We start from the raw sequence: 27071 nt of genomic DNA on the forward strand, positions 1-27071 counted from the left end.
TCAGTCAAGCTATTAATAATCATTTTTCAAAGTGCTAACGTATAACAGAGCATATTGGAATATTAGGGATCCGTGAATGGCTGTCAGTTTGAATTTGTATGTATTTTCTCATCACTAAAAATACTGTGATCTAGTTTGCAGAGGAAGAGAATCTCCTGTGAAATAATACCATTGTCCAATATGTTTGTGTGATTTGATTTCTATATATGCACAACTGTAGGTCTAAACAAATACTTGGATAATTAATACTGGTGAAGATCAAAGACTTGCTACCTAAAACAATCAATTAAGATATATTTTTTTTCTAAAGTCATCTAGATATTTATATCCATTCTCTAAGTTAGTTTGCTTGTCTAGACAGAGCTTCTTTCAGGAACTTGGTCAAATAGAAGAAAATTCTTAAAGGCTGAGAAAAACGACACAACTTCAATATATTAGAATTGAAACCTGCAACTTGTGAATGAGCACTACACCATCTTTTAAAATTTGAGAAAATATACTCTGGAATCAAAGACCCTATATCCAGCTGAGAGGAGAAAAACCACTTCCCTTGAAAGAAAGCATTTCCACAGGTTACCATCTCCCTCTCCTCCTGAGCCTGCAGCCATACAGAAAGTTCCGAAGCATGGAAACATTGCGTTCTTCCGTTTTCCGTCTTCTAGCCATTTTCGGAAACATCTGAACCAGTACTGTTCTCTCGTTGTAGCTTATTTCTGCATAACAACCATTACCAACTCCTTAACCAGCTCAAGAAGATGAAGCAAAACAAGCCCAGTTCCCTGGGAGCCCGTGGCTTACCTATAGTGCATGTCACCCTGTCACATCACTCTCTGCGCTGCTGCTCTCTCAGTTCTTTCCAACATGCCCGCAGGGCTCCTGAAGTGACCCAGGAGTGTGCCTCACACTTGGATAGAATAAAAGAAAAGAAGGAAAAGAGAAAGGTGCCCAAGGGCGTTTGTACCAAGACACGGTGCTCATTGGTCAGTGCCCTCTCTGGCTGTGTAGGGAGTGGGGACAGAGCAGTCAACCGTGCAAGGTAAATAGCAACCAGCCTCGTGCCTGGTACAACTATCCAAAGGTAGCAAAAAGCCACTGAAGCACAGAGCTGAGAGGGGAGAATATTTACTCCAGCTCTCCTCTACGTTACAGGCAAGAAAGCTGGCAAGTTGAGACATACACTTATTTATAGTTTAAAAAAACTGCAAGTATGATCCAAGAGATTTCTATGCAGTTTGTTTTAAACTCCTTAAGAACATGCTTGTGGAGGATGATGGCCAAAGTTAAAAAACACAAACAGAAGGGACCTGAGAGGCGATCTAGTGCATTCATCTCACTCTACAGATGAAAAACCCAGGCCCAGAGGGCTAAAGCCCTTGCACATGTGCTGTGGCCACACAGCGCAGGACACACACTGATCTTGTCACCACCTACTGCCCCTTCTTAATTGCCTGAAATACGCCTTTTTACACTTTTGTAGGTTCAACCTTGCTGCTTCTCTAGGCCAGTGAATTCTTCTCTTTCCTTTTGGTTGTATTTAAAACAATGAACTGAATGTAGCAATTGAATTATTGCAGTTATCTGTGGATTCCCTGGGCAGTTTAAAATTGGCTTGGGTTAAAATGGGAAGCTTCAGACTAGTCATAAGAAACTCTAAAGAGATGCAGCAATTCAATCTGGTTCACATAATAATAGCAATAAAGAAGAAATTGAACATTTTTTCCTCTCTTGCAACAAGCTAAAAATAATTTACAGATTTTCGTATTAATCCTTACAGAGGAGCTGCATCCATTTTGCTTGCTGGGAATGTGCCTCTCAACCACAGAGGTCATGAGGCCCAGGATCGGCAAGCCCTGGTGTAGGAATTAGAAGACCGAATTCCAGGGTGTCTTGGTGGTGCTCACTTGCTGTTTAATATGGTTGAATCACAGACTGTCTCTGAACCCCAGTTTACTTACTATTTAAAAGGGAAGAGTTGGGTCAGGTGGTCTGCAAGATGCTTTCATAGCCAAGTTCTAAGTGATTTCTCAGAGATCTGCATCTGCAGCTTAGCTTTTCTCTCGATATTCCTGCTCGAAGTCTTCCCTAAGGCTCTATAACTTTATCGTTCTCGAGATCTTCTCTGTTTATACATTGTCTTTTCTTTCTCCTTTTTCTAAGAGAACCGAGAAAGACAGTAATGCCTTTTCTGTGTCAGGGAGTGGCCAACCATCGAAGCCACTACCTAGAGGAGATGGAGCAGTACATGGGCAACTACCTTATTTATCCCTGGTGGAATCCTGGTAGTCGTCTGGACATTTTAAGGGTTTGTTTTGTTTTGTTTTCATGACTCACCTTTATTCCTGCCCTTTTCACTCTAAGCATCTCACCTAGTTTCTCAGAAAAACCATCTGTCATGAGTTCTTTCAATGTTCTTCCTTCAAAATGTTTCTTTTCTTAATTCATTCTTTCCCATCTTAGAGGAAGAAGAGAACCTTTGTCATTCAAAAGCAACCCTCTATTGTGGCCTTAATCCAACACCCAGTTCTTGTAGTCAGTGGTTCTCCTACCTGGATGTATAGTAGAATCGCCTGGGAGAACTAATAAAAACACAGGTGCCCTCCCTCCCCATACAACTCGGCCAGATCTCTGCAGATCAGGAATAGGCATTAGCATTATTGCCGGGGTCCTAGCTGGGTCTGATGTTCAGAGAGGCTTGATAACCAGTGCTCTGGGGTCTTGAAATATTAATTAACTTTTGTTTATTCTTCAGTTTTAATCCATTTTACTGGCTCCTTCTCATCAATCTACAAACGTGCTCTGCCTTCTGTTATCTTAACAAAACACCTTCCACTGTCCCTCAAGCTATGCTTTCCTGCATCGTCCTCCCTCTCGCTTTGCCTTCTGCTTTCGGTCCAGCCTGAAATGGCTTTCTTTGAAGTCACTGCATGGCCAACAAAGTCCCCCTGTCCTTCTCATCCCCAGGCTCCCTGCAGGACCTGACATGTCTGACTACCATTTCCGCTGTGAAATTCTCTCTTCCCTTGGCTTCTGTGACTCTGCATTCTCTAGGCTCCTTTTCCAGGTCCCCAAAAGTTCCTTTAAAATTGTATCTCCCTGAGTCCCCGAAGTGTAGATGCCTCTCACAGCTTTATCCTAGTTGTCCTTAAATTCTTGATTTGTTCCCTCCCCCAAAGTGATTGCCTGAGTTTAAATGATCACATCCATGAAAATGGCTCTGCAGCCTCACAGGACACATTCTCGCCTGGATGTCCTTCCTTCACCTCAAACTCAACATGTTCCAAACGGAGCTCAGGCTCTTCCGACAGCCTCACGCCCCTGTGATCCCCCCACTGACTTTCGACCGTCACAGGCTTCCCAGGTTTCTGGGCTTGAAAACTGTGGGTTTCTGCCATTTTTCATTCTCTTCTTTACTTTTCTATATCCCACGAATCTCCGAGTTGTGTCTATTTCACCTTTGTAATTTTTAAGACATTTATTTCCTCCTCACTTCTAATTCTTATTCAGACATTCCTTTTTGAAGCCACAGATTAATTACCCAGTTTGTGGTCATCTTCTATACCATAGCTATTCCAAACTTCCCATCAAGATTGGCCTTCCTTCCTTGGTGGCCTCAAAGCCCTTCATGGGTCTAGTATGAGGTTTATCACATTCTACTGTTTAATACACCACAGCACATACAGGTTTCATTATTTAATTGTTAGCCCCTTCATGTCAGAGACTATATCTTTTTTTTTGGAGGGAAGGGGGATAGATTTAGCATTAAGAACAAGAGACTTACAACCTATCTGAGTAAACAAACACACACACACACAAACAGCTATACTACAATGGACACTGTCATGAGCTATAAAGAGTAATGGTGGCGTAGGGCTTTGTTAGCCTAAGCGATGCGTTTATAGCCATTGGTTTGAATTGATCATCTATCACGCCAACACATATTTTGTATGTGTCATTTCGTTCAAACCTCCCAACACACCTGCAAGGTCAGTATTACAGAAACTGATACTGAAAACATTAAATGACTTATCCAAGGTGACACAGCTAGTATTGGAAGAGGGGGTTCAAATCCAGACATAAAATCTCAGGCTCTTAATACCGTGGGAGCCCATAAGGCTAAATCACACCTGCTGCGCACACACTGGGAGCTGATGGGCCAGGGAGGAAGACGCTTTGCTAGGGGAAGTTTTGTGGATAGTGAGGAGCTATTTTATTTCTGAAATGGTAGAATGTTCTGTCTATTCTTTCTTTTTACTCTCATTGTTCTTCTAATTTTTCAGTTGTAGAGTCAACTTGAGCAGCCGCAGCATGGGGGCTTTCAACTGTGGCGTGTGAAGACACTTTTCTAACACGCCAGCTCCTCCGGTCCGCCAGTCCCTCATTCACATCATTCCCCTTTCCATCCTGAAGGCACTCTTTAAGAAACCCCAGCCAAAATGACAAGAACCTTGGACTTGGTTATATGTTCTTATCAGCGAACTGCTGAAGAAGGAATAGTTCCACAGCCTTATGAGGTCCTCTCTAGACAACCACATATGAAATAGTCATTTGCAGGGGGAAGGGACCTACATTCTTTACACGACACCCATACGCTTTGTGTAACCCACTAGCACTTCCTTTTAAGTAGTGATCAAGACTAGTTTGCAAGACATTTGAGGGCAAAGAAACACGTCCTCTAATCTTTTTATCAGTCTTAGCATCTTACTAGGCTACTGCCTCTGAATGTGAAGCATATTTATTTCATAGAAATAGTGTAAATGTGAGTTCTTTACCTTTAGGAAAAACCAAAAGTACAGGTGCTGTCTGTTGAAAGGGAAACAATAATTGATTGTTTTAAAAAGAACTGAATTAAGTTGATTTACAGTTGGGTATTTGATCTGCATCCGAGAAAAAGAAAAGAATTGTCTTTTTGAAAAGGTTCTAGGTGATTCTGATGAGAGAAAAAACATTTTTTTCTTTAAACATAAATGTTTATATCCTCTATAAATCTCACTATAATTTTAAGGTCTATTCTAAAACCCCTGATGAAGAATAGGCATGGTGTTTTGGTTAGCAATTATAGTCTCAGGATTTGACTTTGATAAATGTTTCAGGTTTGAATTCTTATTAGAAGTTTATTCAAATTTACCCACTATCACATGCTCTGAAAGTTGTTATTTTTAAAGCATAGTGCTTTGGAATTTCTTGGCCCTGGTGATTAAGAGTACAGACCCTGGAATCAGGGTTGGATCACCTGAGATTGAATCAAGGTTTCAATACTTGTTGACTATGTAATTTTAAACATGTCGCTGGACCTCTCTGTGCCTCAGTTTCCTTATCTGAAGAATAGAGATGATAAAAAAAAACCTAGTCATAGGTTTGTCATGAGGATAAGATGACAGCATAGTGCCTGACTTATAAATAAGTAATCAAGACATGTTTGTGATTAATTTTGATAGTATTTTGATAAAATAGTTTGGCTCTGGTATATTCCTTTTCAGTGATTTCTTCCAATGATCTACTCCCTCTTCCCTGTCTACCTTTATTCCCTCTCAAGGTTTCATTTTCTGGAAAAACCATTGGAACAATCCTCTAGTATCATTAAGAATCTCTGGAGGCACAGGCTCATGCCAGCAGCCAAGGAACGGAGTGAGAGGGATGGGGGGGAGGAAGATGAAGTAGAGCAGTTGGTTCTGGTGGAATTGTCAGGAGTTATTATTGATTCAGACTCTCTCTCAAAATGTGAAAATAAATGCAAGACGTTGGGAACTGACACTGAGAGGCCCCTTCTGCAGGCGGACAGCTATGTCTTTGCTGGAGGGCGTGAAGGCACTCTTGGGACCCGTGTTTGAAGGAAATGTTGAACATGCGGCTGCAGAAGGCAATAGCAGAACAGTGCTCACATATAAGTGCCACGCAACGAAGGAGCTCAGCATGACGAGGACTCTTCCGACAGAAGCTTCACCGATGTACTTATGTAAATCATGAAAATTCTGTAAACACGGAACTGAACTGAGAATATCAAGTTCTCTCTCTTGGATAAGGGTACCAGGCAGCATTCGTGCAATAACTAATGAGGAAAACGCATGGCTAGTGACAGAGAAAATAAGTCTTGATTGATTACGACTCAAAAGGAAGCACTGGTGGGTTACACAAAGCATGTGGGTGTTGTGTAAAGAACGTAGGCCCCTTCCCTCTGCAAGTGACTTTTTCATATTTTCTTTGCAGTAAAAGAAAAAAGAAAAAAAGAACTCTTCTGACAGAGAAGAAGGCAGGAGAAGAAAACAGGGCATATGGAACGGCTGTGGATCAAGGATAACGATTTTTCCTACAGAACCAACATGATTTGTGGGTTTTCACATGAAAATGGAGATGAAGAAGTCATAGCTCCAGCCTGACATAAATCTTTGGAGTTGAAAGAGCAAGAGAGTCAAATGAAAGCTAATTCAAACCCGGGTTATGAGCAGGGGAAGCCACCACATGGGACCCAGAGGGTTCCGGTCCTCTTAGTGATGTCCCTTCCCAAACAGAAAGTTCTGTTTTCGTGGAAATGCAAGGTGCTGCCTTAGAAATCACTGCTAGATGAAATGTTTTTCATAATAATTAGTCATGAACTTTTGAGAGTCTTTTTATATAAAATAATTGGCTATGTAAAGAAAAAAGAAAATCTCTGGAGCTGACCAGAGAGTTCTGTGTTCAGCCACAAACTGGCTCTTTCTGTCTCTGGGGCATGCTCCCCATTACTTCTTAAGTGTTCAAGTGGCTTATCCATGTATCTGTTTTTTAATGTTGTTTTTCAACAGGCAGTCCTAAAAGCCTATGTTGGCCAGAATTTATTTTATGTTTCATAGTCTTTTCATCAAATCTTGTAAAAACACTTCCAGACCAAGACTAGCCCAAACCAGATTTTTTCCCCTCCTAGCATGGTGCCAGATGGTACCCAGGCAGGATAATAGAGGAAGTTTGTCTCCTTCCGCACATTTTATATACCTGTCATAAATCTTAACTGACTTTAGGTGAATAGCAATTTGGAAGTTCAACTTTCAGGTGAAGGTTCAGCTTGAACTTCATTTTAATGTTTTATTAAAATTGATTTGCTTTGTGAATATAAATTAATTCAACATCATTCTAGAAGAAGCTTGTTGACAAGCAGTGATAAAAATCCAGCCAAGATAACACTTTGGCACAGGGCAGGCTTTTTCTGCTTCTCTTCATTAAAGAACTACCAGTAAGAAACCCTTAGCTCTTATTATTCCTTTGAAATATGAATAGCATCAAACTCAGCACGGCTTAGCAAAGAGGAAAGAAAACTGTGGTATTTATTCACAAATCTAGCAGACTGTTGAGACGTAAAGCGTGTAATGGATTGGGTCATTTGCTTTTGAATACAAATTATAATAATTTCAGGGTAATCGAATGAATATTTATAATTTAAAAGAAAGCAAAAGCAAAAATAATTATTATATTTGCTTGAGTTAAAACAGTTACAGAAAACAATATGGAAATGGAAGGGCCTGTGGTCCAAATTCCACCTAGATGGGGAGAAGTGATTTTACAGGAAAGTAGCTCATATGCTACATTGATTTTGGAAAAGTGGGATGGGAAGGAAATAAAGCATATGATACCACCAATAGGTCATACTGAGTTATGGAAAGTATTAGGTGAAGAGAATTGGAACATAATTTATAGTTTATCTGAAAGGGGTTATCAACCTGAATTATCTTAGCAATTGGTGGTGGAAAAATAGAGCCATGGGTTTGCTTTTGTTACTCCAAAGATAAGACTGCAGAAAGTAGAAAAACAATTTGATGCTACGTTAAGAAAAAATATGTAGAAGTTGTTAACAAAACCCTTTGCTTATTTGCCTAACTCTCCTTTCTCTTTCACGGCTTCTCAGTGAGGAAGGTTGTGGTGGGAGTGCTGTTAAATCATTCTTTCACAGTTACCACTGAGAACCATACCTGTAAGCCTCGGTCAGCATCTGGACAAGGGCCAGCACCATGCATGAGGGGTTTACTTAGTAGAGCAGAGATAGATGTTAATCCACAGGAAAGCAGATTGCCTGGGTGAGCTGCCTCGTAAGACCTTTGCGGGTGAGTCCTGTGCTCCCCTCTGCTTCCTAGAGCTCCGGGGCTGGCCTCACAGTCCAGGCCTGCACACTTGGGGCCTGTGCACATTACCACCTGGACAGAAAAGGTGTCAAATAGCCAGCAGGTGTCCGATGCAATGCTTGAAAATTTGGGAGCTAGGCTGATTCCAGCTTGAACCCTACCTACAAGTTATATTACTTTCTTTGGGCAAGCTGGTCACTCTCTCTGAGCCTCAGTTTCCTCAAGTGTAAAATGGGAATAATACAAGCACTCATTTCCTGGGGCTGCTCTGAGCCATAAATGAAAGAACGCATATCAAATGCTTAGCACAAAGCCTTGTACTTACTGAAGGCTCACAAGCTACAGCTGATATTGTTGTGTAAAGTTCCTGTCATCTACAAAGTGCTCAATAAATGGGGTGTATCCTTGTAGACTTTGTAAAAGTCTTGTTAACAGTGAACATACCAGAAATGAACAGCTATTGTCTCTGGGAACGTCTGCGTCTTGGCAATGCAGGCTCCAGAGGCAGAGGCGGCTGGCTGGCAGTGTGGCCTGGGGTTTAAAGCCAGAGGAGCCAGCCGCAAGGCTGCGTCTGCCGTTACCTGCTGTAGGACTTGGGGCAGGTCCGTTCAATGTCTCTGAACTTCAGCCTCCCTGTCTAAGACGGGGGTGATGATGCCCACCTCACAGAGCTGTGGGACTCGTAGGGGATGAATTCCATGTGTAACATACAAAATAAGGTACGATCCCATTTCATCAGCTACCAGAAGGTGCCCAGAGCCAGCCTATGGAGAGAAAGCGTATCTGTATCACTCCAGCTTCCTTACTGGCTCTCGGTCAACTGCCCTCGCTCTTGCTTTCCTTTGGAGGAAAAAAATTCCTTGAAAGAACGGCTGCTTCCTCACCAACCGCTTTGTCTTTTTAATTCCATTGTATCTAATTTTGATGTTTAACTGGTTTTGAAAACTGATCTTACATTTCGCCATTGAATTGGTAAAATCTAAATGCCCAAAATCCAAAGCCCTTCCTCTCTGAACTCTAACATTTGACAGGATTGTCCACATTGATAACGACAGCAGGTGGCATCCCTGGGAGGCGACGACCTGCCGCATTCTGCTAGCCGTCTTGCGTACGTGATTTTATTGAACTCACATGAAACCTCTGGGTGGCAAGTGTTATGGCCCCATTTTATGGAGGAGGAAGCTGAGGCACAAAGATGCTAATTAAATTGCTCGGTGTAACCTGAGTGCCACATAAGTGGAGAGAGACACTGAGAGAGGGAAGGAGAGAGAGAAAGAGAAGGGGAGGCGAGGGGAAGGGAGGAGAGGAGAAACTGTAACCCTGTTAATACTTGTGCTTCTGGGAGATTTTCCTTTTCTTAGCTTCTATCTGTAATCTTTCTCTATCCATTAAAATACCCAAAGCACTGTGTACCTTTCTTGGGGCATTTATCTCACTCCTAACTCCTGGATCTTGACATAATTTCTGAGTAATTTGTAATCTCCTTGAGAACCTTCTTTAGCATAATACTTTGCTGGCACAATTTTTTTTTTTTTTTTTTTTTTTTTAACAAAGGCAACATTCCACAAAGACTCTTTCCTTGGGCTGATAAGTCTGAAGACTTAACACTTAATAAGAACATAAAAGCAATATCAACTCCTTCCTAGCTCATTTACCTTTATAACTAATATAACAGTGACCTTCTTAAATATGAGTTTCCTTTGCATTAATTAGTCCAGGGGCTTTTTCATAATGTTGCGGGTATAGAGAAAGATAGCTGAAGAGGCAAAATGTGCCTACTTTTCTTAGAAATTGCAGTTGGAAATATTATTGTTATTCTGATTAATGACAAGGAATCCCAGCCAGAGTGCGGTGTAATGTGATTTAGATAAACAGTGTAAGGTAATGCCCGGGAGAGAAATCTGAGCAAGTTCGCGTGATGCCCAGATGGACCATAAACAAGAGACAATGAGTGTTGTTACTTTTCTTGCTGACCTTTATTTACAGAACTCTCTCATTAGAAAAGAGCTTGCTTTATCTTACTGTTAAAATTGCTGTTTGCTCACCTTTTGAAAAAGGAGCAGGCAATGGTAGGCACTGAGGTAGATTAATAGTTTTTCTACTTGGTGCTGGTTCAGTTCTCTCTAATTATCTCTTTGGGACAATATTGATAACATAATTATATTCATATAATTTATAAATATATATATTTAATGGGCTTGGGGCTCATGTGTGAAGTGGATGCAAAGCCCTAATATAAAACACAATATTTTAAAGGAAAGTATACTAAACACAGAGCACTACTAGGTATAATAAAGTTTCCACTTTCATAGGTAAAAATGATTGAATATAACCAATTTCACATAGGTTGACTTTTGACAAGACATTCAACCTATACAACGTATAGGTTATACAAAAGCCTACAATCTAAGTGACATTATCCCACTTAACACATAGAGATGAAGCTCCGAAAAGTTAGAGAATTTGTTAAAGGACACACACTAGATGGATTTTGAACCCATCTCTATTTCTATTCCATAAATCTGTCTTTCCATAAAATATGCTTCCTCTCTTCATGATATTTGTAAGTAGAAGAAAACAAAAGAAAATGGTGCATGTGTGTAGCTATGTGATAAGTAAGTAGCAAAAGGTAAAACCTGCTGAAAGACTCCAGAGACTAGAGAGGTGCCTTCTAGCCTTGGAGGGCAAGGAATGGAAAGAGAAAATGAAAAAATGAGAAATGAAAAAGGGATGAGAGGTTTTAACCAGAAGGGGCCTCTGAAGGGTTGGTATGGGTTTGGCAGGTAAAAATGAATGGGGAGAGGGACCTTTCTCGGGCGTTTGAAAGCGTTAGGCCAAGAGACAAAGGCATGAGGATCATAGGTATGTTTTAGGGGTGGCAAGTAGTATAGCTCAGTTGTAACACAGGGTGAAAGAAGGGGGCTAAAGATTAGGCTGAAAATTTATCTGGACAACAAATCAGTCCTGGGAAACTATTTGGTTGGTTAAAAGCCACCTAGGGGCTGTGATTAGGGGAGCTCTATGATCAAGGTCATATTTTGGAACTATCCATTAGGAAGGTCCGTGTAGAAGAAAACAGGAGTGGGAAGAGATAAGAGCAGTTTTTCTCAAAATTTAAGTATGATAGGTCTACGTAGGGTGTTTGTTAAATTTCCAGACCTTATTGAATACAAGCCACATAAATCAATATTTTTTTAAAACTTCCCAGATAATTCTTGTGCATGTGATTTAAAATGTTTTATTTATTGATTTGAGAGAGAGAAGAAGAGAGAGAAAGACAGAGAGAGGTATCAATTTGTTGTTCCACTTATTTATGTATCATTGGTTGATTCCTATATATGTGCTCTGACCGGGGACAGAACCCGCAACCTCGTGTATCAGGGTGATTCTCTAACCAACTGAGCTACTCGGCCAGGGCTTTCTTGTGCAGTGATTTAAGGACAACACTTTGAAAATACTAGTTCCAAGAAGGTTGGTTAGTGAACTGTTATAATAGCCAATATATGAGAAAGAATGTGAGAATAAGGGGGCTTTGCTTGTATAGGGAGGAATAAAGGCACATCTGCAAAAGGTATTTTAAAGGAAGAATCAGTAAGACTCAGGCCAATTAGCTCTATAGTTGGAGGGTGATTCAAAAACAATTGTAGGCTTTATAACCTGGGTGACCAGTGCACAGTGAATGGAAACACGAGGCAGAGTGGATTTATTGGGCCTTAACATGAGTTTAGTTTTGCCGAGTGAATTTTGATGTGTAAAGATGGCAGTCATGGGGAAATGTCTAGCAGGCAGCAAGCAGGCAATGGGACTTGGGTTGGTGAGTAAGATCACAGCTGGAGAGATGGGTTGCGATGGAAGTCAGGCTGATAATATTTTCAATTACTGGAAAAGTGTAAAAATAAATAAGAAAAGGGAAAAAAAAAGACCTAGCAAAGAGAAAAGATAGAAAAGAGCTATGAGAAAGGAGGGGACCTGGGAAGTAACATATAATTAATGTCACTGGAAGAGAGGATTTTAAGGGGAAAATAAAGAGACATAGAGACAGAGACTGAGAGAGGAGAAGAGACACAGAGGTCCATAGTTTTGAATGCTGTAGAATTATCAAGGGTCATGAGGACTGTGATAAAGCCGAGCTGGGTGATGAAGAGATTCTTTGAAAGGGCGAAGAGGACCATCACAGGAGAGCAGTATGTCCAGAATTCACACGCAAGTCCCTTAAAAAATGAGTGGAGAGCAAGGAAGTGGAGGCAGTAAGTACAGGCTACAGTTTCAAAATGAGTTTTGATGAAAGAGAAAGCTAATCAGGTTCCAGTGTTCCCCAACCTCATCGTCTACCCAGTTATTCCAGTCAGAAGCCTAAAATTACCCCCAATACTTCCCTCTCCTTTTCCCGTGTCCTCTCAGATGTACCCCAGCGCCAGCTCTCGCCCGTGACGTCCTGGGTACCTTCCCTCCTGGCCCTGTCTCTGCCGTCCCACCGCCGCCTGGTCAAAGGAAGCCTTGCCTGGGCTGCTACAGCAGCTTTGCAACTGGCTTCTCTGCATCCTCTGCACCCGCTCTTCTTCTTCCTTTTGGTCACCACACTGCAGCAGAGACACCTTTGCGAAGCACTGATACCTTGTCAGTGCCTTGATTAATAGCTTGGGTGGCTTTCTTAGAATAAAGAGCAAACTGAGCATGACCTGTAAGGTCCTACCTGGCCGGGCTCTTTCGTGCCTCTCCAGCCTTGTCTCTAACCACACGCTGTTTGACCGCTGCCCTCCAGCCGCACTGACCCTCTGTCAGAGGCACTGTTCTCATCTACATTCCATGGCAGGCTTTAAAAAAAATCTCATTTATTCATTTTTCTATTGATTGCTTTGCACTAGAATGCAAGCTCCATAAAGGCAGGAAATTCTCTGTCTCTCCCTGTCTCCCTCCCTCTCTCTGCACACTCACACATACACACACAGCACCTGATAAGTGTTGAGTAAGTAAAGGTGCCATGCTTTAGTCTTTGCTGGTGCTTTTACCCTGCCTAGGACACTTCTCTAATTCCTGCTGGTTTCACACTTGCCCCCCCCCCCCACCTTTATGCTTCTTCATTTAGCATCTCAGTCATATCTTCCTCAGAGGAGCTTTCTCTTATGTCCTTGACTGTGTTAATGTCTTCAATTAAATAATCCCTTAGCACTTATTACACTTGTAATTTTACCTTTATTTGGATGACTATTTGAATAATATCTATCTCATCCAGAACTGTCACCTCATGGTTGGTGGGGAGCAGCTCACTACTGCTTTGACTCAACATTATCACCTCAGTACCCATCCCAGTACCTACTCCATAGATGTTGAATAAATATTTGATGAATAAGTGAATGAATAATTGAATGAATGCAGACATGAAACATGGACTGATCAGCTAAAGGGTAGCAAGATGGAGAATAGATTTTTAAAAAAAGAATATGGACACCTGAGCACATTCATAGGTCTAGGGGAAGACCTTCTTTTAATAAAAACCATCTGAAATCAAATTGCACATAAGGCAGCTTTTCATATAGGCCTATGAATCGGAGCACAACCCTATTTTCTTTATACTATTTTTGTTTTCAGTTTCAGTCCTGCAGACACGAAACCTACTTGTCAATGGAGAAATAGGTCCTGAAGATTGAGAAACAGGTTATAACAGACATTCTTTAGCTCGTGGCCTCTGCACCAGGGCTATTGTTATCTTTTTATACATCCAAAGATATAGTCTCAAACTTGGTAACATATTATCTAAACCTTCTTTCTCTTTTAGATATAAACTTTATTTCTCTCTCTCAACTTTCCTTTTGATCCACTCCAACAGAGAACTCAGTCCTGTGTTCTTTTTTTTTTAATGTTTTTAAAGCAAATAATTACCTTGAGTTGTCTGCAGAGAGAGCCCCATATGGCTGTCCCCAAGCACTAGGCAGGATCAAATAAAACCATGAGGAAGCAACTGATCATCCCCCCAGGCAGGAAGTAACCTGATCCTTCCTTTTACAATTTCACCTCTAAAGTTAGGTATTATTTTCTTCTGGTTGACAGGTTGTTGCCCACGCCCCTTAATTTCTACATTTGGAATACACTAGGAAATGAAAAAAAATCCAAAGACATTCAGTGGTTTACTATAGAAATACAATCCCTCTAAGGGAATAAACCAGACAGCTTGATGGAGCTACAGATTCTTCACAAGGTCAGAAATTTCCTGATACTTACACAAAGCCAAACTCAAGGCATTCAAGAATTATCTCATTGGCAAGATTAACCAACTGCTTCTGTCTCCTTCTCATTAGGTGCCTTATACAGCAGCACCAGAATGATCCTCTGCATCTATGCAAAGCAAGAAAGAATCTAGATTTGCATTTAAATTGCTGCCTATTTTTTCACGTTCTCAGAGTTTCACTTTGAAAGATACTTTACCTTTGTGGATAAGAGTTGTAGAGTCAGGCGCCTGACCTTTCCCAGATTCTGAGTGAAAATTTTAATTATAAAAAAAAGAGACTTAAAAAAGTCTGACCAAACCAAAGTCATTATTTATAAAGTCTTGAACTATGTACAGAGCACAGTGGAATTCCCCAGACACATGCAGCGTAGGAAGGGCTGTATTTTAGCAAAGTTCCAAACTGAATCCTCCTCTGATAGGAGGCTACATGGGCTGGTTTTTGTAAATCATTTCCGATCAAAGAAAGTCTGTGAGTAATGTGATTCTATAAACAGACAGGCACGATCAGAACTCACAAACCCTTCTTTCCTTTCTCTTCCATAAGAGCCTATGTACACCATAGTGCACAAAGGGGATTTGGTGAAATTCAGGTTTGTTTCTAGACCCCTACATTGCCAGTCAAGCAGCCTTGTAAATAACAATAAGAAATTTGCCTGACTTATCTAATATGCCTTTACCTCAAGGACCAGGGTGAAGAGGAGAGTGTATATCAACCAAAAGTGATCTTAAAAATTATATATATTTAATACAGTTCAATTCACCTAAGAATTATAGAAACATAGTGTCTGCTTTCAAAGAGTTTGCAATCTCAGTATCTGGGCTAAAATGTATACTTTAAAGTTTAGTTTAGTTATGTATTTTACTTGTTTGTCTATCTTTTTTTTTTTTTACAAGTTGAATGGATTTGTTGAAAACTGAAAATGAGCTCCCATGTCCAGAATATTCTGGAGTCTTAATTCCATATTCAGGAAAACACCAAGATGACAGGAACCTGCACGTGGGATTCATCTGACATTTTCCCTATTTAGTACAAATGCTAGCAAATGTAAACCAAAGCCCTCCTGTCTAGTAATATAAGCATCCTCTCTTTTTTTCCTGAGAAGTCAGCAGGCTTGACATTTTGACAGCCAATTTATTCCCTCCCCTTCTCCTGAGCTAAAATTCTCACCCAAGCACTTCTGTCACCCTGGCTTTGATGAGAAGGGGGCTTAGGCATTTGCTATTGGAGGCTGTCACACTTAAACTTGGCTTTGAATGAAAGGCTCCACCATGCTCTTTAGAAAGGTAGGGTAGCAGCTGTGGGCAGATAGTTGAGAGGAAGGGATAGGAAAACTGTCAGAGAAAAGCATCTGACATGGGCCTGAGAACATAAAAGGGAGAGGTGAGAGGACAGGTGGGTGAGAATTAGTAAGCACATGGCAAGTCCAGGGCTTTATTATTATAAAAATATTATAAAATTGTCCCATGCAGCACTATTCCTGAGGTGTATGATTTATTTGTCTACTTGGTCATTTACCTTCCTTAGGTTAAACTGGACACTAAGATATCTAGTATTTATATCACTGCTTCAACTCATTCAAGAAACACTTATTGGACGTTAACTACTGCCAAGAACTCTGCTAGGCACTGAAAATACTGCGATGACTATGACCCAGTCCTTAACCTCCAGGCACTTATGATTTAATTGAGGAGGAGGGGAGCAGATTAGTAAACCAAAGATCAGCACAGGGTGCTAAGGGCTGTGGTAGAATTATGCACAGAGTACTCTTGCAGCAAAAAGGAGGAATATCTTGTGAAGATTTAAAAAAAATAAAACCTTGAAAATCTGTGACATTTTTACAACACTGGAATACCCATACTTTTAGAGAGAGATACTACAGCAACAGAAGAATTAGAAATGATTACCAAGAGCAAAGATGTCATTAGCGACCAAGGCTAAGGTCATCCCTATTTTCACAGTCCCAACTACTATATACAGATGCTAAAGTTGTACAGTGAAGAAGGCTGATAGGAAAAGAATTGGTTCATTTGAAATATGTGTTGGAGGAGAGCTCCATGGATACCCTAGACTGGCAGAAAGATGAAAAAGTGAGTCCTAAAGCAAATGATGCCTGAAACATTAATGGAGGCAAAAATGACAAAACTGAAGCTTTCCTACTTCAGGCACATTGTGCAAAGACAGAGTCCTATGGAAAAGACAGTAATGCTGGGGAAAACAGAAGGCAGCAGGAAGGAGGAAGCCCAAACATGAGGAAGACTGACGCCGTAGAGAAGCCGTAGGCACGGGTCTGCAGGAGCTGAGCAGCACTGCTGAGGAAGGACATTGTGGACATCACGCATTCAATGGGTTGCCAGCGGTTGGCACATGACACACACACCCTACTTTTGAAACTAGTTTCACTTATGAAGGTGGATTTGAAATATGACAAAATATTAAAGGAGACACCCACACAAGTACAACCATTAGCAACGTAAACCAATCTTCGAGAATCTGAAATTTGAGAAATTGGTGCAGGATGAAGTTCGGAACTGATTAAAAGAAAGTTCAGCCTATGCAGTAGATTAGTATTTGAGAGTTTCCCAATAGTTTGTCTAGAGGTGCTAATTTCTGTGGAGCAATTAAATGAAAATGAGTGCCTTTGTGTTAAGGAATTCATGATGTAAAATCTAGAATAACTGATGATGCTAATTGCCAATTTCACGCACATCTTGCACTGAAGCCATATTCTATGATGATGTGCTCACCTGGTCGGTTTACCAGTAATCCAGCCCGTGCAGTCACAGGCAGAGTGAAGACAGGAAATGTTGGAAATAGAACCTGACAAGGTCGAGGGAAGGCACTCAGTTAAAGTTCTTTTATTATGAATCCATAAAATTGGGTTATCTCAGAAAAGCAGGCATTTTTCTTGATTTTTTCAGAGTTGCCTCTTTCATTTTGGGTCTAATAAAAAAATGATGAAATGTCACACATTTCATGAAATTCTGTTTCTGGGGCTATCCACATGCTCAAACACCTTGAACTCTTAACATGATACCTTGATGATGAAATTGCTCTTAAATATCTATTGAAGAAACTTAGAGACATGCAATACCAAGAAATAAGAAATAAAGGTGATATTTAAACCAAATCTCTCAGTGTGATAATATATAGTGTTTAAGGTTTCATCCTAGATAACAGTAGTTCAGGTGCTGATAGATAATATGTATTATGCACTTATTTTGTGCCAAGCACGGTGCTAACAGCTATGCACAGATTATCTCATTTAATCCTCACAACCCCATGTGTGATGTACTATTACTATCTGTATTTCTGCTAAAGAAAGAGAGGCTCGGCAAGATTTAAATAACTGGCAATGGGCGAGTCTTCAGGGCTGTGAGGCTGGTGCTCCTATGCTGCATTATACTATACTTCTAGAGACTGAGGTTTTCTTAATCAATAAATTAGCTGCCATTTAAGTTGTTTCGCAGGAGCTTCACTCTACTTTTTCTTTAGGGGAGGGATCCATAAGGCTCCTGCATTGTTCATAGAGGAAAGAAAAATCTTTTCTTCAGATCCTCACTTTAAAAAATTCCTCTAATCACCGGGAGCCTGCAGTCACTAAAACATTAAAGATGGTCAATCTGGCATTCTATTTACCAGACGTTTTTATGACTGAGGGGAGAGTAAATTTCAATTGCTTACCAGTTTTTTGACCTTGAGCAATGTGATTAACTTCTCTACACCTTAGTTTTCTTATCTGTTCAATGGAAATAATATCTACTACTCAGGCATGCTGTGATGATTAGACGACAGTAACGGTGAGAACACTAGTACTTTTTAAGCATTTCCTTTGTGCCAAGTAGTCTAAGGGGGCGCTGGCACACAGAATCACATTTCATCTTCGCCCCAAAGAGGAACGTGCTACTATCACCAATTACTAGTGAGGAAACTGAGGTGCGATAAGATTTTTAAACCTTGCCTGTGGTCACATAACTATGAAAGTACAAAGGTAAGGTTCAGACCAAGTCTCTTTGTTCTTAAAGACTGTGCTTGTCTCAGATGCCATATTCTTTTCATATCACGCTACTTCCCTGGATTATAGAACATTCTAGGAATATTGGGCATTTTTATTTGTACCCAATTTGTACCACAAGATTATTTTATTATACTTTAATTATTTGAAAACATGTACCTTATGAAGGGTAGAGAGGTCACTATTAACCAGACCATGAAACTAACCATAAGAGCAATAAATTAAAGCAAATGAACAGTACATTTATTGACTATTATTGGTTGATACCTATTGCCACACAGGCTCCTGGGGCTTGGATGCTCCGAAGGGGGTACTGGCCCCAACTGTCACTTTCCAGCTGGTTTGGCCGCTCCTTCTCTTGTAACCAGGGGAAAGCAGAGAAAACGGGGGCCAGCGTGGCTGTGGTGCGGCGCGAAGGGGAGAGGGGCAGCAGAGGGCCGGGGGGCCTGGGCTGATCGCACGGCCTGTGCCCCCCCGTAAGGACCTGGCTTTTATCTGCATGCAGATGGGAAGCTGTCGGAAGCTGGGAGCAGGAGATATTATGATTTAGTTTCAATTTTGGAATGAGCACTGGTGTTAGATACAGACTAAAATGTGTGTATGAGAGCAGGAGGGGCAGAAGCAAGAGGCCCATGGTGAAAATACACGCAGGAACCTGAGAGCTGGTGGTGAGTTGCCCAGAGAGGGAGCAGTGGGGTGACACGCAGTTGAATTCTAGCTACTGTTTCAAGGTAGAAACCGTGGGATTTTCTGTGACGTGTGAAGGGAAGATTCAAAGAGGGCTTCAAGATTTTTCTTCTGAGCAAGTGAAAGAATTGAGTTTCCGTTTACATACATGGAGGAAAATATGGGAGAAGGACATTTGCGTGGAAATTCGGAAATGGGATTTTGAACATGTTAAGTGTGCGATGCCTATAGGACATTTAAATGAAAATGTTACGTAGAGAGTTGAACATGTAAGTATGGAGGTTAGGGGAAAAGTCCAAGTTAGGGATTAGAATTTGTGAGCTGTTTGTGTATGAATAGTGTCTAACATCTTGAGACTAGATTGAACTCATTTAAGGAGTAAGTATAGATAAAGAGGTTTATAGTTGAACCACGAAGCATTCAAAAATTTAAGTATTTAGGAGATAACGAGGAACCAGAAAAGGAGACTGAAATATTGTCTATAAAGTGAGGAGAATTACACACACTCACACACATCGTTTTCTAGGAAACCTGAATTAAGACATGGGAGTCAGCCTCTGAGAAAGGATGCTGCTGAGTTTTTCATGATGTACCAAAAACCCAAAGAGAAAGGGGCTTTGGCAGGGCAACAGAGCTCCTGCCCAGCCTTTCTTGGACCAACACATGATGCGGGGATTTGAGGTGAAGACGTCGTGGGTGATGTGAAGCATGCTAATGGGAAAGATGGCAACACGGTCTGAGCAGGAGATATAAACTTTGACGATGTTAGTGTCTTTGTGACTCTTAATGTCATGCCTGCTTTAAAAAAATTTAGCAACCCTACAGATTAATAATGAGAATAAAATGGTCCACTTTTTTCTCCCCCCATGCACAGGTATAGATTAAAATTAGGATTCTATTGTATATACATTGTTGTAGTTTGCTTCTCATTTGCTCTGATAGCAGGAACATTTTGGGAAGGTGCCTTTTTAATCATATTTTGACGAGGGCAGGGAGATGATCAAAGAGAAGACTGCGTTTGTTCAAGAAATGTCTGGTTCCATATCTACCAGTGAAGTAGAGTGATGACTGTGTATATATTTGAGAGACAGAGAACAAGGACAACTCGGGATTTGGTGACTTGTGTGTTGGCGGCTGAATGATGACTGTGCTACCCTTGGGGACTGAGAAAACAAGACCGACTAAAGCTTCGCTTATTTTTTATGTCAGGGTGGATTCCAGAGTTACTTTCTGGAGAACTGGAGAACTGCTGGCTTTCCATTACTAGATGTAGCAAAAACTGAAGGGAAGGCCATCTGAAAATGCTCTGGTTAATATCTACCAATATAAATAGGTAATGAAATTAATTTGTAACACCAAGTAGGTGGCTTTGACTAAATTACTTGGTTTGGCTTTCCCCACAGCTTACAAACAACAACAAAAATTGATGTATCTCCCCTCTATTTTTCATGTTGTAAGGGTCTAGTCTAGAGAGGTATACCATCAAGATTTAACATAGGAGCTTTTCCCATAAATCTGTGAAAATTGTAAAAAGTCATTCTAGTTTATCAGTAATGTGTTATGAGCATGACCACAGCAAGATAATTTCTCCTGTTGAAAACTTTTATGGCACAAATTGCTTCTATAATAAATGCTTGATGTGATTAGATTCAGAAGGTATTGGTAAGACCAGAGCCAGTGAAAGTCCTTTTCAAATAAATGAAATTAATGAGAACAACAGAAATAACATTCCGTTGTAAACTTCTGGCAGCTGTAAGGAAAATGTGTATGTATGTGTGTGTGTTTCCATTTGTGTATTGCTAGCTCTCTATATATGGGTTCTTGACTGGTGAGCACAACTGGTAAGAGAATAGGGCTTTACAAGGTCAAGGTCACACATCCCACTGGCCTCACAGAAGCAGAACACTATGTCATAGCTGACAATTGCATCAGAAATTCTATACAGTTATTTCATGGACATGTGCTCTTGGTCACATAAAGACAAGAAAAAAGAGTCGCAATTTTCATCACACTATTAGGAAAAATAGATACACAACTTTAAGCAAAGATGCCACGTACTACACGACAATGATTTCAACTTTGTATGTGTACAATAAAATATACACAGGAGCTCACAACTGGACAAACTCAACTGCATCAGAGAAAAAACCCCACCTAACTTTAATTCCAGGATTTAGCTGAAACAAACATACTATAATTATCTTTCACTTTTTTTTCACTTTTAATTCTAGTCAGCACTGCATTAATGTAGAACTTTTAAAAGAATATTATATTCTTTTTTTAAATGTACAATTATTCTGTGTATCTTTGCCATTCGTTGTAACTAAATCAATGCATCAGAACACAGTGCTCTTTAAAACCTAGAGCAACATCTTTACATCTCGGAGTTTGTGAGGTCTGTCGGGGAAATGACAGGGCGGCACTGAGAAACCACTCGCCCTGCTCCTGCCACCTCTCGTGGAGGGTCATGTGCAATGACAAACACTGACACTCCCACCAGAGATCAACTTGCGGACACATTGCTTTTTTTTTTTTGCTTTAAAAATCTCAGCCGATGATTTCCTGGCATTTCCTTTCCTGACTGAGTTGCACGGATCCCATAGTAAAGTACAAAGCAGTACAAGTTCCTCTGCAAACCTCCTCATTACCCACTGGGCTCTGGAACCCAACCGCCTCTCTCATTTTCAAGGAGAGCTGGGCTTTTATGCTGTTCGTTAAAAAAGAGAGAAAAAAAAAAAAAGAGAAGCCGTCAAGTTCATGATCTCTAACGAATCACCATTTTCATCTGCAGCCCCGGCAGTCGTTGAAAACAAAAGCAGGAATCGAGAGAAAGCCCCCCCGTAAGTCTAAAACTCTTTCTCTGCGTTAGCAAAAACCCCCACACACCAAAACCCCATTAATGCAGACAGCGTGGATCAGCCTTTCAACGTGCAAAATGGACGCAGGCGCCCAATTTTCTTTAATAATAGATGAAGCCCGAAGTAGCTCCTCATGGGGGAAACCCTCGGCGAGCTCCCCATTTCCCCTCGGAGGCGCCGGGCTCTGGCTGCGGCGGCGCACGGACCATGGGAATAAATATTTATCTAACAGGTTTCAAGTTTTTAAGGACGGCTTCCTCTTTATTTTCCTTGGATCTCTTTTTCCTTTTTCTTTTTTGCCTCCCACCCACCGAAGCCCCCTTCACCCCGGGCCCGGCGGGGGCCCGCGAGGGGGCCGCCCCGCGCCCTCTGCGCGCCCACCCCCGGGAGCGGCGGCGGGAGCCCGGCCCGCGGTGCCCGGCGCCGCCGCCAGAAACCCGGGCACTGCCCGCCCGGCCTCGCGCCCCGGCCCGCGCCGCCCCCCACCCGGCCGCAGCCGCGACCCACCGCCCGGACGCGGCAAACCAACCAAAAGCCCGAGACCGCCGCCGGTCCCTTTGTTTCTCGCGCAGATCTCACCTCCGGTCGTGGTCACATCTTCCTCAAAAGCCACGCTTCCTCCCTAGGGACAGCGACCCGGCGCAGTCCTCCGAGGAGCCAGCCGCGATCCTCATCGCCCCTCGCGCCCCGAGCCCTCGCGGACCGGTGCCGCCGCTGCCCCCGCTAACTCATAGCGCGCCCCCCGCCCCCCGAACGCCTGCGAGAGTTTGGGAGGACAATAGGAGCGGCGGGCGCGCTCAGACGGCCATGCTCGGAATTAGTTGCCGCGGCTCCGTCAGCGCCGCTTTCCACTGTTTCAAAAGCGCGCAGGAGGCGGGGCGGCGAGCCCGCGCCAGGCCCGCGGTGCCCGTCCCCGGCCCCGGCCCCGTCCCCCGCCCCGGCCCCGGCCCCCGCCCCCACCCCGTCCGCGCCGAGCCCCAGCCGTCCGCGGGCGGTGCAGCGACGGGGCTCCCCCGGGGGGGCAGCGGGCACCCCCTGCCGCTGGGGCCGCCTTCCAAAGCCCCCTCCCCGCCTGAGCCGGTGTTCCTGCTGAAAATAGGTATTTTTTACAGGGAGAGGGAAGCCGGGAGAGCAGACACACTGTAGGGTCCCCCAGCGATTCCCCCCCTCCCAGCGAGGCACTCCTGCTCCACCCAGGCACAAACGCCGGCAACCTCGGGAGCTGGGTGGAGAGAATCAGCCCCAACAGGAAAGGTGCTCGTCGTTTCTGAGAGAGGATTCGGGGCACGCGGTTTACAGCAAACTTCAAGTGAGATATCAAATAGGTGGAATGGCCCAGTGGGCACACTTATTGTTCCATGCGGATCGACGGAGCCTGTGCCCCAGGCAGAAGCGACCCTATGCTGTGCGCTGCTGGCGAAGTGGAAAGAGTGGGTGTTGGGGGGCTGGGAGTGTGGGCACGGCCTTGGGCCCCTTGGGACAGCCGTGGCCACGGAAGGTCCAAGGGGCATTGCTTACCATTGGCGATAGGCGAGGGTATTACTTACTCGCCATGAAACGCTTGCTGAGAAGTTCTAAGTACTTTTCCAAATAAAGAAGCAGAAAAAAGTTGTTGGTGGCTCCCAGTGACAGAACGTGCTATGCTCCAGCGGCCCCAGAGCCCTTTCTTCTGCTGGTCTTTCCTCCGGCTGGCCCAGGAGCAAGAGTTTGTAGTAGTTACTATGGAAATCGAGTGGTTCCCCTTGGGGAAGGCTTAAGGGAGAGTAGCAGATGGAATAAGAAGGGAAATGGAAATGTACTGTACCGGCCTATAGGATTGAAAATACGGTGCGATTGACAGAAACAAAAACAACAGCAAAACAAAACCTCAAGGAGAATGCTTAATAAATCAGCACTATGTAATTACTGGTAGTTTTGCTATCTAGAAATACTATTATGATCATAACATCCATTTTTTTAATAATATGCGAGAGCTGAATATCTGAATTCTCAGATGTCTGATAAAGATACTTTCTCTCTCTCTCTGTTTTTTGTTAAACTCCTGGTTTGTGTTTGAATATGCCCTGATTGTTTCTGAATTTTAGTTGTTACTTTATTGGTCACAATTTCTTCTCAGAAATAAGGTGTGATGTAGTGGAAAAATCCTCTTGTATCAAAAACCATAGCCATGTTTCATTCTGATTGGGTATCTTTATGGTGGTTCCCCTGGGGCAAAATAAAAAAAAAAAAAAACAACAGAAAATACTGTAATTGGAATTAAAAAAAAATAATTCTGTTCCCATTATGTTGGTAGGACAAAGAGAAGAAGGCTTTTTAAATTTTTCACTTCCTCAAATAGAAAAAAATAACAATATTTTGTGTTGTGTCCAAAACCTTCCACTAGCCCCATGATTCTTGAAGGGAAAGTATTTCTTACCTGAGTAATTAAATGTTCACAGTTTTAAGAAGTCTAGGGAATACAAAATTATTGTCTTTGGTTCCTCAGTTTCACAGTTTGTAGTTGGAGTAACTAACTGACACCATTGAAGTAAGAGCACAAAAATTCCCCAATGAAATTGTTGGCAGGTCATTCTTCAGGATTTTATGAAAATTTTGTTGTGTTTTGTTTTTATAGGCAAGTAAACCACCCAAAAATTTGTAATTGGGGAAGGATTATTTTAGAGAAAAAGAATTTATGATATTTTCTTTATAAAATGATGGGAAAATATTATAAATTGTATATCCCTATTTTTTTTTCAAATCTAAAAAGTGTTTTAATGACAACCTGACAACCTAAATACCACTAACAGCACCATATATGATATATGATTAGGGGGGTGAAGAAAGACAGACAGACAGACAGACTCCTCAGTTGGATACTTCCCTTCAATCCTAGGTGTGAATAATTCAGAAAAAGATGCTGATGACACAAGAGATAAAGATATAAAGATACGATTTTGTTCCTGGGACAGGCGGAGTAGAGGGACTGTGGCAAGGACAGTCAGTGATGCTCTAGGGAGGCTCTGTCCTTGGAGAAGCAAAAGTCACTTGACTTCTCTGAGGACCAAGGAGGTGAGGGGAAAGGGCGGTTCAGATGGGGGTAGGGGTGGGGTGCAAGATGGCTCATTGAGGTAATGGGGGAGGAGTGGGAAGTGAGGGAGGGAGGCAAGCTGGAGGGAGGGAAAGAAGAGGGACAGGTCCGGGAGGGAGGAAGGGGGGAGTATCTGAGGTAGCGCCGTGTGAGGAGGGCGCGGGCTTGGAAACAAGCAGGCCTGGCCTTGCAGCGGGTCCCCATCAGCCTATTGAAGCCTCTCCTGTGAAACGGGAGGGGAATATATGTTGTACCAGCGCAGTGATAACCAGGCGCGGCTCATGAGAAGGTAGGAGTAAAGCTCTCTGCAGACAGAAATACCGAAATAAATGCTGGTTATTACTGAGCGGGAAGAAAGAGGGCGGGGGTGATTAAAGAGGAGGGGAGGGTACAGTAGGAAAGAGGCGAGAGTGAAGGAGGCAGGGCCAGGGGGGAGGGAATGGGAGCAGCAGCCTCTCTCCTGTCAGTCATGTAAGGTGGAACCTCTGGTTTTCGTTTTGCTTTCTGGATCACCTCCCAATAACTATTGCTTTACTTTCCCCCTTATAATGAAGTTTCGGATAATAAGGTGTCTTTGGAGCGCACCCCTGCTTCACCAAGAGAAACCTATGCTGAGTTTGTAAAAATAAAACGTTGTACGATTTCAAAAACAGCTGATCTGAAGATTGAACCTGGTAATTCTTAGCACCATGTTTTGGGATGGTTCCCTGGAGAATGAAGTTTGGGCAGCAGAAGGCAGGAACTGAAGTGATATTTCAGAACTGTATTACCAGACACATTCAGCGAGGGTACTCTGCATCTGCAACTTGGTAACATTTTCAACAACATCTGCTCTCTGAATGTACATTAAAAACGACAACACAAAAACAGAAAGCTTTTTCAGGAAAGAATTTGTGTATGTTAATAAATAGTAGGTTGAGGACTGGAGTCGGGGCCAGAAGGAGGCGAACACATGCAGAGCATTGTCGGTTTACATGGACAGCCTGCAAGTGAAGTGATTTAATGACTGGAGCGATGAATGCTTAATTTCATTATGAGTCATCACTATCAAAATGAAAATTTGATAGATACATAACCAGGAAGTGTAGCTCTCTGTTACAGATACAAGTGCTAATTATGTTTTGGAATATATAATTTATGCTCTGAGTAATGCGGAGAGCAACTGTTTTTGCCCTGTGGTGATTATTTATCTAGGAACAACAGGAAAGTTAGTTTAGAAACTGCCTCCTTCCTGTTATGTTCTTGTGAAAGATGAAGCCAACGCACTCTAAAGCCCCAGTTTGATTCATAAAAGAGGCATTCTCTAGGATACATGTGAAGTCTTAGCCCTAAAAAGTAATTAAAAGAAACAAATTGAAGGAAATCTGACATTTAAAGCCCGGTGTCTGATTTCCAAGTCAGAATAAAGTGGCTTTCATTTGTGTACATCACTTTTCATAAAAATTTTCCTTCAGATTAGACATTTTTTTAAAAATTTACTAATGAAATGACAATTTCTAAAACCTTACATTTATAGAGTAAATGTACACACTTCATATTTGATCCTCAGAACAAAGTTATTGAATGGCAAGGCAAATATCAATAATTTCATTTCCATCTGGAGAAATTGAGGATGCCAGAGGTTAAATGATTTATCCACGATCACATAGCCTGTAAGTATGTCTTCTAACTCATAATCCAGTGTTATTTTTACTTCATGAAACTTTATGCCTGGCTCCTAATACTTCTCCTAGAAATATCCAGAAACATAAGCAACCAGAATGTTTTTTTAAACAGTAAAAAAAAAGTGTAAATTGGAGATTACTGGCATATTTTCTTCTCTTTCCATCTGACAAATATTCACGCCTGGTTGCTGTCCTTTTGTTTTTCAGTTCTTTATGTTTTCACAGTAGAGTTGGTAAACATTTTTAAAAGATAAACTATAGATTTTCACAGTTCTAACTGCAGAATCTACACTGAGTATAATTCTCAACTAATGGTGGCAGCTGAAAGGACTCTCTAATCTATGGGCTCTAAGCACAAACTCATCTAGCGAGGCTGTGGTTTGAACCATCTTCTTGGATTTTTTTATTGCATTTCTGTCTGTTTTCATAAAAATTAGGAGAGAAATCCCTGCAGGAAACCCCTCCT

The 27071-nt window shown here is 42.0% G+C and overlaps 1 protein-coding gene and 1 pseudogene across 3 annotated transcripts in view; one reads left to right on the forward strand and one right to left on the reverse strand.

Annotated features, from left to right (window-relative positions):
* The window catches only part of KCNMB2 (potassium calcium-activated channel subfamily M regulatory beta subunit 2), a 206455-nt gene extending 183047 nt beyond the window's left edge, over positions 1-23408 (reverse strand). For 2 of the 3 annotated variants that reach the window (XM_087818305.1, XM_087818304.1), the window contains exon 1: positions 22451-22584. The gene's annotated coding sequence lies outside the window, so the exon portion shown is untranslated. Of the gene's footprint in view, positions 1-22450; positions 22585-23389 lie in introns of those variants that run through there. The other variant, XM_087818306.1, reaches the window with a different exon arrangement.
* LOC148092929 (general transcription factor 3C polypeptide 6-like) lies at positions 5604-6562 on the forward strand (annotated as a pseudogene).
* Positions 23409-27071: the final 3663 nt, after the last annotated feature.

The sequence above is a fragment of the Miniopterus natalensis genome, chromosome 6 (genome assembly GCF_054644295.1).
Source record: "Miniopterus natalensis isolate mMinNat1 chromosome 6, mMinNat1.hap1, whole genome shotgun sequence".
Lineage (NCBI taxonomy): Eukaryota > Metazoa > Chordata > Mammalia > Chiroptera > Miniopteridae > Miniopterus > Miniopterus natalensis.